This window comes from Pan troglodytes, chromosome 23 (assembly GCF_028858775.2).
Source record: "Pan troglodytes isolate AG18354 chromosome 23, NHGRI_mPanTro3-v2.0_pri, whole genome shotgun sequence".
NCBI lineage: Eukaryota > Metazoa > Chordata > Mammalia > Primates > Hominidae > Pan > Pan troglodytes.
The window spans coordinates 20,678,213-20,689,908 of record NC_086016.1 but is presented as its reverse complement, the minus strand read 5'-3'; the positions used below and the strand labels follow the sequence as shown (position 1 = coordinate 20,689,908).

At 49.1% G+C, this 11,696-nt stretch overlaps 1 protein-coding gene across 21 annotated transcripts in view; it reads left to right on the top strand.

Moving 5' to 3' along the window:
• Positions 1-11,696, top strand: part of MICAL3 (microtubule associated monooxygenase, calponin and LIM domain containing 3) — a 236,512-nt gene that overhangs the window by 49,376 nt on the left and 175,440 nt on the right. The window contains exon 1 of one of the 21 annotated variants that reach the window (XM_063807711.1): positions 323-411. The exons of 19 other annotated variants lie outside the window; for them this stretch is intronic. The gene's annotated coding sequence lies outside the window, so the exon portion shown is untranslated. Of the gene's footprint in view, positions 1-322; positions 412-10,809; positions 10,834-11,696 lie in introns of those variants that run through there. One more of the 21 variants, XM_054675710.2, reaches the window with a different exon arrangement.

Below are 11,696 nucleotides of genomic sequence, written 5' to 3'. Positions count from 1 at the left end.
GCTTGACTGCGGCTTCTTGCATTGTTCTGGCCTTTCCCTTCTGCAGAACTTAGAACCATTTTCTTGTGGGTTTGTGATCACAAGGCTGACCTGAGACTGACAGTTCTTTCAAAGAAGTCAGTCTTGAGCTGTTTTTGGAATCTGTGCCACGCTGGCCTTTGCCTGCTTTATTCCTGGGAATGTTTCCATGCTTTGAGGATGGGTGTGATGTGGTCCATGCTGGGGCTCCAGAGTCCAGCTGCCTGGGCCCAGCTCTGTCTTCTACCACATAGAAACCATACAACCTTGATAAATGACTCAATTTCTGTTTCTTTATCCACAGAATCTACCTCATGAGGTTATTGTGAGGACTGAAGAACTCTAGTGTGTAAAGTTCAAGAGAACAGCATGCACAGTAGTGCTCATCACACAGTAAGCACAAATTACGTGCTACCACTGTGCTGTGAAATAACCAGGACTCAGTAGCACGCAGCTTTTTTTTTTTTTTTTTAAGACGGAGTCTTGCTCTGTTATCCAGGTTGGAGTGCAGTGGTGCCGTCTCGGCTCACTACAAACCCTGTCTCCCAGGTTCAAGCGATTCTCCTGCCTCAGCCTCCCGAGTAGCCGGAATTACAGGTGCATGCCACCATACCCAGCTAATTTTTTATTTTTAGTAGAGACAAGGTTTTGCCATGTTGGCCAGGCTGGTCTGGAACGCCAACCGCCACCTCCCAGGTTCAAGCAATTCTCCTCCCTCGGCCTCCCAAAGTGTTGGGATTACAGGCGTGAGCCACCACACCTGGCCTCACACAGCTCTTATAAATGTATCAGGTTTGAGTAAAACATGAAATGTGGAAATAGCAGCAGTACTAGTAATTCCCATTTATTGAGCAACTTCTGTGTGCCAGGCCATGCAGCATAGGCTCTGCTGTACATACCATCACTTACTTCTCACAGCAGTCCCCTGAAGCCTGTTTTATCAGCACTGTTGAGGGCCAGGCCCAGGGCAGACAGCGGGGTGGTAGAGCTGGTCTTCCTCACAAAGCCCTAGGGAGCTGGGCTTTGCTCTTGACTGCCTCGTCACTTTCCTTACCTGTGTTCACCCTGGGAGCCAGAGTAACAGGAAAGTCATTCTTTGCCCTGAGCCTGGAATTTTGGCAGCTCACATAAACCATGGCCCAGAGGGAAGTATGATTTCCAGGATATAAACCATTTTTGGGTGAGTCTTCAGTCTTTTCTGTTGTGATAAATAGGAGGAGGAGCTCAGGGGACTTGTTTTTTATTTATGTATCTTAAACATTTTTTAATTTAATCTTTTTTGAGACAGCGTCTCACTATGTTGCTGGAGTGCAGTGGTGCGACCACAGCTTACTGCAGCCTCGACCTCCCAGGTGCAAATGATCCTCCCACCTCAGCCTCCCCAGTAGCTGGGACCACAAGTGCGTGCCACCGTGCCTGGCTAATTTTTTGTAGAGACGGCGTCTCACCGTGTTGCCCAGGCTGGTGTCAAACTCCCGGGCTCAACTCATCTTCCTGCCTCGACCTTCCAAAGTGCAGGGATTTCAGGTGTGAGCCATCGCACTTGGCCAGCCTGTCTTTTCGAAAGGGCCCATGATTTGCCTGTGTCTAAGCCTGGCTCTGATTGGTCTCCCTTCTGCACACAGCAGACACCCAAATTCTGAACTGCCACCCCGGTTCCACAGTGGGGCTGGAAGGGGTCGGTTGTGGCCATCAGCTTCACGCCCTGTGCTGCTTCCACTATCATGACCTGTGTGTGGCTCCGTCCTGGGCCTCATGATGATCAAGCCGGTGTCCCAGGCCCTGTTGGGAAGGATCATATGCTCAGTTACATACCCTACAGAAATAAGTCTCTCATCAGATTTCAGACTGGTAGAAAGTTTCTCCCATTTGGTAAGCCGTCTTTTCTGATGTCCTTTGAACTACAACATTCCCTCCCCAGGCTCCCCCCACCCTTGTTTTCCCCATGGTGAGGCTTGGCAAGTGTTGATGCCACAGGGCATGAGTGAAGAGGGTGGTAGCAGCGCCTCTGTCTGCATGCACACACCTCCTTTTCCCCCCATCTGGGTGGTGAAGGAGGCTTACTCACCCCACAGAAGAGTCAGAAGTAAAGACCCACAGCAAGTAGGCTTGGAGTCACAGGACGCTCCTTAAAGAACTGAGAACTATTGGGCATGGCTGAGGGCCCCCTGTAGCCAGAGTTGGGCAGCCCATGTGGGCCCAGCTGGGCAAGGCGCAACATGCCTGACGTGCAGGGGCCTGAGGGCAGGTCTGTGTGGGCATTGGAGGGGCTGCAGGCGCTTGGGGGCTGGCAGTGCCAAGGCTACTTAAGCTGACGGGTCAGGTTACAGTTGCTGTGGGAACTGTGACCTTTGAATTTCCTGGCTTATGCATGGAATTTCAGTTGCACAATACTACAACAATTTGGATTATTTTTCCTCCCTTTCCTCTCCCTCCTTGGCACTTAATTTTTTATCCCAGTGAATGAGATCCATAGCTCTCTGCCCTTGCCCTTTTTCCTGGGGCAGACAGTCTTACTCACCTTCCTTCTCCTGCTGCCCCAAAGTGTGCCTGCCAGGAGACCAGCCCCGGGCCCTGACCTGTGGGAATCTTCCTTCTGCCTCCAAGGCCCTGAGGATGGGGGTGAGCTGCCCGGGATGGGCTGTTGTGTGTTGTAGGCGGGCTCAACCTTTCTGTGTGCTTACCCCTCCCCGATGTGCCTTGCTGTCCCTACTCCCGTACGTGCGTTCACCTGTTCCGTGTGCCTGGCCCACCCTCCCAGGTAGCTTAGCCTGGTTCGCCCCAGATTTCAGTTTCTACTTGGAGTCCCACCCTCTTTGGGAAACCCGTTGTCACCACCTTAACCTGGGAATTATTTCCCCTTCCAGTGGACCATGTGACTTGAACATTTCATCTGGTATTTAATCAGATACTGCCTCAGGATATATATTTTCTTATCTCAAGATATTTTTGTTTTTTGTTTGAGATGGGATGGTCTGGTTCCTTTTTTCTACAAACCAAATTATAAAATTTGAGGGCCAAGATTTTAACAGTACCTTGCTTATTAAATAGCCACTGGTTTGCAACTGATTTGCTGAATTGAGCATGTGTTCTTAGTGTTTGCCTTGAGCACACTGGGCTTGGGAACAATGAAAGATGTAGGAAAAAGCAAGGTCCTTGCATCCAGATTCGTTAAGAGGCCTTGCCTGGCCTTGTGTGGAGTGGCCTGCCTGCCTTGCCATCCTCCTCTTCCTCTCTCACTGAGCCCTGAGCCCACTGGCTGGTGGTCCTGGAAGGCCATGTGCATTGTCGCCTGTGCCTGTGCATGTGTGCTGCTTCTGCCCCTGGAGCAAGCTCCTCCTTTCCCTGGGCATCCTCCTTCCCGGGTCGGGCTGGATACCTCTTCATTACCACCTGAAGGGCCAGGGGGCCCCTTCCGATGTTCTGTCTTACGTTCTGCTGTTCTTTTTCTCACAGTGTGTAAGTATGGATGTATCTATATATTGACGTTTTTACACCGATGGCTGTGTCCACCACTGTCCTTCCATCTCTGGGGCACAGGAGACATAGGAGTTCTGTTCACATTCTGTGCTTAGCCCCAACACAGTGTCTGGTGCCTGTGTATGCTAGATGAATGCTAGATGAATGCAGTCAATGCTAAATGAATGATGAGGTTTTTTGTTTGTTTGTTTTGACATGGAGTCTTGCACTGTCGCCCAGGCTGGAGTGCAATGGTGCGATCTCAGCTCACCGCAACCTCCACCTCCCGGGTTCAAGCGATTCTCCTGCTGAGGCTGAGGAGGCCTCAGCCTCCCAAGTAGCTGGGATTACAGACACACAACACCATGCCCAGTTAATTTTTTGTGTTTTAGTAGAGATGGGGTTTCACCATGTTGGCCAGGCTGGTCTCAAACTCCTGACCTCAAGTGATCTGCCTGCCTCAGTCTCCCAAAGTGCTAGGATTGAAGGCATGAGTGCCCAGCCCCTGCCCTTTTTTTCTGACACGGGGTCTTGCTCTGTTGCCCAAGCTGGAGTGCAGTGGTGCAATCTCAGCTCACTGCGACCTCCGCCTCTGGGGCTCAAGTGGTCTTCCCACCTCAGCCACCTGAGTAGCTGGGACTTACAGGCGTATGCCACTGTGCCCAGCTAATTTTTTTGGCAGAGGTGGGGTTTTGCCATGTTTCCCAGGCTGGTCTTGAACTCCTGAGCTCAAGCAATCTGCCCACTTCGACCTCCCAAAATGCTGGGATCACAGGTGTGTGCCACTATGCCCGGCCTCCAGAACACTTTTTAACAGCTCACAGGGCACAGTTTAGAAAGCACTGCCTGCAAATCGGGTGGGGTGCTGAAATCAAGGACAAGATAAATAGAATAGGAAAGACGTAACAGATAAAAAAATTTTCCACATTAAAAAAAAATGCTGCTCAATTAAATGGCTTGGAAAGACAGACTTAGCACCTTTTCTCACCAACCCCTATTCAAGGACCTGTTTAAGGCACCTACTGTGTGCCAGGAATATTACAGGTGTTAGAGGAGGGAACACAGACAGGAAGTGGTGGGGAATTACTAAATTCTGCTTCTGATTTTGGATTTTTTAAAATGTACACATGATATTAGTGCTGAAACCTGACACTTCTCAGGAAGTGAGAACTAAAAAGCACAGAAGCCCATCTGCCACATAGTGAGTCGGTCACAGCCGTGACTGCAGACTTCTGTTATCTGACTCCCAAAGGGGCCTCCAACCAGTGGGCCCTGCGGCAGATCACGAAGATCCTCTGATCATGGCCCTGCAGCTGGTCAGCCGCTCACTCAAGGACCAGTGGGCCCTGGGGCAGACCACGAAGATCCTCTAAGCATGGGCCTGCAGCTGGTCAGCCGCTCCCTCAAGGACAGACGGAATGGCAGATTTAGAACCTGGCGTCCATTCTCAAATCCCATTCAACAGCATGGGCGGGGGACAGTGGAGGGGAAGCCATCTGTCCTCCCTTCTCACCAGGCTGAGAAAAGTGGGTGTTGAAGGTGGGACCGAGAGAAGAGCCCACAGACCCCACTCGGAGAATTCTCTGGGGACAGTGGCACAGAGCCTGCTAACCTGCTGGAGGGGCTGCAGCAACGGCCCAGTCCCTCTGCACACTGTGAATCCTGGAAGCCAGGGCAGAGATGTGGACCCAAGGGAAGTCTGATTACTGACTATGTGGCCTCAGAGTGCCCTTCTCCTCTGACGAGCTCCCAGTGCTTTCGTGGACGTGACCTCATGAGGCCCTCACACTCATTCCATAGGTATTTTCTCAGGCAAGTCACAGATGGCATCCCAGCACACAGGGAGAGCTGAGAGCCTCAGTTCTCTCTAAAACATGAGGAAGCACGCACCCATCCCAGGGCGTCGGCAAAGAGGCCATCCTAGACGCTGCGCTTCTCACAGCTGTTCTGGCTAGCAGCATCGGCTGCTTCTCAAAAATGATTCTGAGAGCTTAGGAAAAAGCGAATACCTCCAAAGTCCCAAAATAAGTTTCTAGAATTCCACAGAACAGAGTAACAGTCCTGTCTCACCCTCCTCACAGATCAAGGGCCCATGTTGCCTTAAATCATTTCTAAGATAAACCAAAAAAGGAATAAAGGTGGCAGGGAAGAAGGAAGAAAAAAAAAAAGCATGTGTCTTGCCTAGATCAAAAGAGTTCTCATTTTAATCTTAAGACGGACACTGTCATTCCACAACGCCTGTCGGCTCCAGACCAACCCAAGAAGCGTGATCTGCGGACAAACTGCTCATTTTACATTTCTTTCTCGTCCCTTAGAGAAAAGTACATGTATTTCTACAAGAGTCCTCATTTGGCCGGGTGCAGTGGCTCATGCCTGTAATCCCAGCACTTTGGGAGGCCGAGGCAGGTGGATCACGAGGTCAGGAGTTCAAGACCAGCCTGGCCAGTATAGTGAAACCCTGTCTCTACTAAAAATACAAAAAATTAGCTGGGTGTGGTGGCGGACGCCTGTAATCCCAGCTACTCGGGAGGCTGAGGCAGAAGAATTGCTTGAACCCGGGAGGCGGAGGTTGCAGTGAGCTGAGATCATGCTACTGCACTCCAGCCTGGGTGACAGAGTGAGACTCCATGTCAAAAAGAAAAAAAAAAGTCTTCTGGAGAAAGTTAAAGAATGTTCTTAATAAGTCATTGAATTTTACATATTTTTGACTTTGTGTGTTGGGGGATAATTTTGTTTATAAAGTCTTTAAAAACTGACCATTTTTTTGCATTGGTTAATTTACCCATGAGACCATTTATTTGTAGTTAATAAAATACAAATCTATTTAAAGTGTTGAATTCATAGTTTTTGGTCACAAGGCATGTTTAAAGTTTGTCACCCCATGCTAATCTAAAAGCGCCTAACTCCCCTCGAGCTCCTTTAGTATGCTTTCCATATATCCTACGTCAAACTGTTTGGTGGCCACATCTGTTTGAGGAAGGTGAGCTGAAGTGTGGAACCGGCCTTTCTTTCAGCGGCTCGGTGGGGCATTAGTGGTTGTGGTAATTATAATATCACTCTTTGAGTATCGGCTCTCAGTTGGACACTCTCCCAGGCATTTCAGGTTGGTTGTTTATTTGAACCTCACCTCAAAATCATTACATCCATAAGAGGCACATACTAATATATCTTTGTTTTGTGGTGGGAAAATGTAGCCTGAGGAAGCTCGCCCGAGCCAGGGTCTGGTGAGGTCTCGGGTTTGAGTCTGCGACTGTGGAGCTCTGGCGCCTCGGCTCTTCCCAGAGCAGCTCCCGGCTCCTGTGCTGCTCCCCCGTGGAGTGTCCTCACCTGTGAACACCTGCTCACCTGTGAGTGTCCCCTCAGTAGGGCGGGTCTGAGCTCTGGCAAGGTTGCTAGGCTTTTCTCCCTCCCCCAACGCTTCCACAGAGGCAGGGCTCCACACTGGGCACGCTATCTGATTCCCCCTTTGCGCATGTGAATTCTCGCCATTTCCTTTCTTTCCTCTTCACTCTGCTGAACTTGGTCTCATCCTTCAGGATCTCCTCAGATCCTCCCTTTCTTCCGTGAAACTTGGATCTATTTACCTACTTTTACGAGCATCATTTAAGAATTATTTTTATTTAATTTTTAAATTTTACTCTTTTTTTTTTTTTTTTTTGAGACAGAGTCTCGCTCTGTCATCCAGGCTGAAGTATAGGGTGCAACCTTGGCTCACTGCAACCTCCGCCTCCCAGGTTGAAGCGATTCTCCTGCCTCAGGCTTCTGAGTAGCTGGGATTACAGGTGTGCGTGACCACGCCTGGCTAATCTTTGTATTTTTAGTAGAGACAGGGTTTCACCATATTGGTCAGGCTGGTCTCGAACTCCTGACCTAGTGATCTGCCCACCTCGGCCTCCCAAAGTGCTGGGATTACAGGCGTGAGCCACCACGCCCAGCCAATTTTTACTCATTTTTACAATAGAGAAGGGGTTTCGCTGTGTTGCCCAGGCTGGTCTCAAATTCCTGGTCTCAAGTGATCTTCCCATCTTGGCCTCCCAAAGTGCTGGGATTACAGGCGTGAGCCACCACACCTGGTCCTCATTTTTATTATAATATGTACTTAAATGTATTGAACTGAATTTGTTAGAAGCCTGTCCTTAACCTTTACCTCTCTTCTGAGCTGTTGTCAGTGGGATCCCCATGCTGTAGGCATGAGTGGGTGTGTGTGTGTGTGTGTTTGCACGTACACTGCCCAGTGGCCAAGACTGTGAATCCATAGGGCAGATTCATCAAATATTGTCGCTTGAGTAAATGCCTCAAATATATGTGTTCTACTTTTTTTGCAGGGTATGTAGATGCCGTTGTGATGAACAGAATACAAATGCATGGGAAAATGTTGAATTCTTAGTAGCTTTTTTATTGTTAGGCATTATTTTCAGCCAATAGGTTGTATGGATTAGCCTCTATCACATAAAGATAACAAAATCACTGATGGTGAAAACGAGTAGTTATGCCAGGATAGACCAGGGATGCTGGCCGTCCTGTTCATTTGCATCTGTGCCACAGGTGTTCTGTTCTTTCAGCGCGTGTTGGTTGACTGCTTAGCTGGATGGTGGCCCTTGTCCATGGAACCTCTGTCTCACCTACCCTTGATGTCCCTTGGAGTGTGTGTACACATGGGTGCCCAGGAAGTACTTACAGATTTGACTTAGTCCTTGGATCCTATTTCCCCTGTTCCACTACCCATTCCCATCTGCTATTTCACTTTCTTGAATTCCCTCTTACTTTTCTTCCTTTGTCTAGTTCTTACAGATAACCCCTAACCTCCAATAATTTTCTGTCAATTAATTGCAGCTGCTTCCTGAGTTCCAGCTGCACATTTAGCAAGCCTCAGGCTACACTGGGGGCAGATACATAATCATTGAAATAATTACTCATGGACCATTTTTGCCAGGTATCATGGAAGGTGCTTTAGAAATGCATTCTGTCATTTACTTCCTAGAAATACCCTAGACAGTTGGTACTGTCTTTATCACCATTGGCAGGGGAGTAAACTAGGAATTAGACAGCCAAGTGTGTGGCAGAGTCAGGATTAATCTCAGTCCAACTCCCAAGCCTGTGCTCTGAAGCCCTCTGCTACCCTCATCTCCTGAGGATTGGTCATGGTTCTTCCCCTGAGGAATTTTCCATTGGAGAAACAGAAACAATGCAAACAATACTGTCTGGATATGAATAAGGATTGAATTGTTTGGAACTGCAGAGGAGTGAGGAGGTGGAGGGGCTCAGAAAGGACGAGAAGAGATGGAGGCTTTGTGAAGAAGGCAGGTCTTCTGCGGGGTTCTGGAATAAGGCTGGAGAGGGGAGGAGGAACGCTCAGGTGTGGGGAACCACACCCAGGCCCGAGGGAGTGGAATGTGCCCACAGGCCGTGGGGCCACTTTGGAGGGCAGTTATCTCAGGGAAAGTGGGATGAAGCTGGGTGGCCAGAGTCAGGGACTGGAAATTCGATGGGAGGCATGAAGCGGTGGATGATAAGGAAACGTGTGTGGTTGTCAAGCAGGATGTGGCAGGATGAGGGTTCTGTCTGAGAATGATGAAGCTGGCAGCAGATGGCAGATCCTGCATGGCATGGAGTTGCCTCCGACTCCTCTCTAGTTCATGTGTGTTGACTCTTCATTGCCTGTGTGCCCTGTGGCCCAGTATTATTTCTTCTGGTCCTGGGAACAGCTGCCTACATGGAAGTCCCACGGTGGTTGGTCAGACCACCCTCGAGTGCAGTGTGGTGAAAAGGCATAGAATGTGGAGGTTGGAGACCTGGATTTTTGACTCCTGGCTTTATAGCTTACTAGTTGGACAAGTGATCTGACCTTTCTTAATTCTATTTTCCCCCTTATCTGTAACTTGCAGATAATTATAACTACTTACAGGGTGGTTTCTGGATGAAGATGATAGCAGATATCAGTAGAGAGGCTACTTAGTGTTCACGGTTCCAGGCTTCCTGGGATCAGGTGTCAGCTCTTACTGTGTGACTTGGGGCAAGTTACGTAGCCTCTCTGTCTCCTTTTTCTTGTCTATCACATGAGGCTGATCGCTGTATTAAATACTTAACTCACGGTGAGAATCAGTGTATCAGTAGTAAGTGATGAATACATTATAGCTGCAGTTATTCCTGGGAGCCTCATCTTCATCAGCACCATTATTGCAGTCCTTGGGATGAATGGAGTCAGTGCTTTCTCTAAGGTAGGAGACCAAAGCATGAAGACTCTCTGATGTGTGGTAAGAAATGGTCTCTAATCATTGTGTTAGTGACATGCCTTCAGGGCCTCTCTTAGGCATTGAAATTATAGGCACCCTTGTGCCAGTTCCAGGGTCTTTTAAGGGTTCTGGGTATTATTGCAATCCTGTAAAAAGTCATTGCTTTCTGATACAGAAGGACTCTCGCAAGCACAGCCATTCTCAGGCACAGAAATAGTTCCCTTCTTTTTTTTTTTTTTTTTAAGAGACGGGGTCTCACTGTGTTGCCCAGGCTGGTCTCAAACTCTCTTCTTTTTAAATAGAAGGGGAAGGAGGGAAAGGAGAGCAGCGGATGCATGGATTTCCTTTGGCCCAGTTTCCTCCCTCTGTCAGAGGACTTCCTACCGCAGGGAGTGGGAGACACCTGGAGGCAGGCCCGCACCTGCTCTGCGCCCTTTCAGCGATGGCGTTTCTGTTTTGGAGTGTTTGCTTTCCCCTTTTCCCAGACCTCCACCGCGCTTCAGTTTAGCAGTGCGCTTACGGTCGGCAGTGCCATGCGGCTGCTGCTTCTGAAAACCCCCAGCCCTCCTGAACCAGCCAGTGTCCCAGCATTTATCTGTGTAGAGCAATTCGGGGTTTTTGTTTTGCTTTGTTTTTTAAAACAAAACTCAAAATCATTGGACCTTATCCTCTGTAGATGAAGTGAGAGTTACTTTCTGAGGACTGGTTCGTACTAGAAACCAGCTGGTTTTAAGTTGCTGCAGATCTTTAAAGGGACAGCTTATTTGTGGACCAGATTTCCCTACTCACAGAAACTTTCTGTCAGAGGGTTCTAGTGTGGAGGTGGGTTACAGATGGCAGAAATGCCTGAGTTTGATTTTAAATTTTTAATCTTCACGTAGGGTCCAAGTTCTGTGGAGCTAATCTCTGACATCCCCACCCTCGCCCTGTTAGGGTTGGTCAGTGATACATGTGGACGTGTGCTGTGTGCGCAGATAGTGACAGGACCCAAAAGCAGATCATCACATAAGAGTCAGGGCTCTTTGCTGGGGCCTGTGGCGTTGGCAGCAGTGTCCTCAGCCAGCAGCTACTGTGTACATGGCTGGGAGACGGGGCTTTGTGCATTTGGCCTCAATCATATAAGGTAAGAATGTGAGGAGAGGGATGTGAGGGAAGAGCCTGGTGCTGTGGAATGCAGGGACAGAGGGCAACAGCAGGCTGGCCTTCTTCCTCTTGAGCTGAGGAGAGGCAGATTTTTTGGGTCTTGATTGGCTCTTTTCTTCATTCTTGTTAGAACACGGAATTCCAGCTCCAGTAGTAACACCATTTTGAATCCTTTGTTTGTAATGTCCTGGAGACTGAGATTAGGAAGCAAACCAACCTTTGTCTGCCTTTGGGGAAGGCCCAGAAGGAAGTCTCTCTGTTATTACCTTAATGGTACCAATTAGTTGGTAACCAATAATGGTTGTTATTGCCATTGTGTTACAAAATTTGCGAGGGTCTCAGATTGTACTATGTATTAGAAATGCAGCAAGAGTAGGGACCACGTCCTTAAAATATGTCCCCACGACCTTGTGCCTATTTGACCCTCAGCTGGTAGCCTGATGGGTAAAGCGGCTCCTTGTCTGCACCAGGGCATCTTACCTTTCAAGGCAATGATCGGCCTGTGGGATTCATGTGGGTGTGGAGTAGGAGGAGACGCAGAAGCAACCCTCCTGGCTGGATCAGCACGGGCGGCTGTGTCTTCAGTGAGGCCTGACTATTATCCACTTGCGAAGTTTGTGGTGACTCCTATGGCTTATGGAGCACGTTGATGGGGTGCGGGCTAACAGGAAGGGTCTCACCTCAGTGCCAAGGGGTGTCAGAGATGCTCACTGCCCTCCTCTCCTTGGGGTTGCATGGAGGCAGGATGGCGCTTGGCCGTGGCAGGGTAAGGAACCGGCAACGGAGGCCCATCACGTGTTCACAGCTCTCCTGCTTCAGTGCTTGGGAGATAGGGACTGTCAG